The following is a 1,174-nucleotide window of genomic DNA, read 5'->3' on the forward strand; positions in this document are numbered from 1 at the left end:
TTGGTGCCGTCACTAACCCTCAGAACAGCTCGAGCGTTATCTTCAGATGGGTAAACGGTCTTCTTCACAAGCTGTAACACACACACACACATACAATGGAAAAAAAAGTCTTAAATTGCCCTCAAAACATGCCAAACTCTTTAAATGTCCTAAAAGCAAGCCAAACTGTCTTAAAATGTCCTAAAGACATGCCAAACTGTCTTAATATGTCCTCAGAATATGCCACTGCCTTAAAATGCCCTTGTGAAAAAAAAAATAAATAAAATAAAATAAAATAAAATAAAAATAAATAAATAAATAAATAAATAAATAATAATAATAATAATAAATAAACAAAAAATCCACACACACACACACACACACACACACACACACACACCTGACAATAGAGAACACAGGGCACTTTCCCATCCAGGAGTGCAATTTTCAGCACAGGTAGTGCTGCTGCAGTTACATCATTAATTTCAGCACTAAAGCCCCCCACGCAAGCCAGGGAGTACAGGTAGGCCCGGTGCTGGCTGAACTGCAAGGTGCTGCCTTCACTCATCCACCAAGCCAGGAGTGTCTCGGCAACTTCGTCCACATTGCCTGTCGCACCAAACACTCACCATTAGTGCCCTGCCTCACCACCACCACCACCACACACACCTCAACACATACAAAACACACCTTAAGACACCCAAACATATCTCAACACACCTTAACAAACACAAACACACCCAAACACACCTTAACAATCACAAACACCCTCAATGCGCCCAAACTCACCCCAACAAACACCACCTCTACACCCAAACACACCTCAACACACTCAAAACACACTTCAACACACACAAGCACATCTCAACACAAGGCAAACTAGAGCACACGGAGGCATCTCGATTTTCATTTCTAATACTATAAAATCAGAACAGATAAATGAACTCACCGTGATAAATGAACACATTGAACTTCTCATTAAAAATAACTATTAACTCTTTAAGTACCTATTTATGTGCTATATACAGACCACACAGCAAACACATTCATGTTGAAGAATTTACGGATATAATAAATACATTACTACGAAAAGATACTATAAGGAAAAACAAAATCATGATTATAGGGGACTTCAACATAAACCTCCTTGAACATACTACTCATCAACCCACCAATAATTTCCTAGCTAACTTAC

This window comes from Portunus trituberculatus, chromosome 26 (genome assembly GCF_017591435.1).
Source record: "Portunus trituberculatus isolate SZX2019 chromosome 26, ASM1759143v1, whole genome shotgun sequence".
In the NCBI taxonomy this organism is placed as follows: domain Eukaryota; kingdom Metazoa; phylum Arthropoda; class Malacostraca; order Decapoda; family Portunidae; genus Portunus; species Portunus trituberculatus.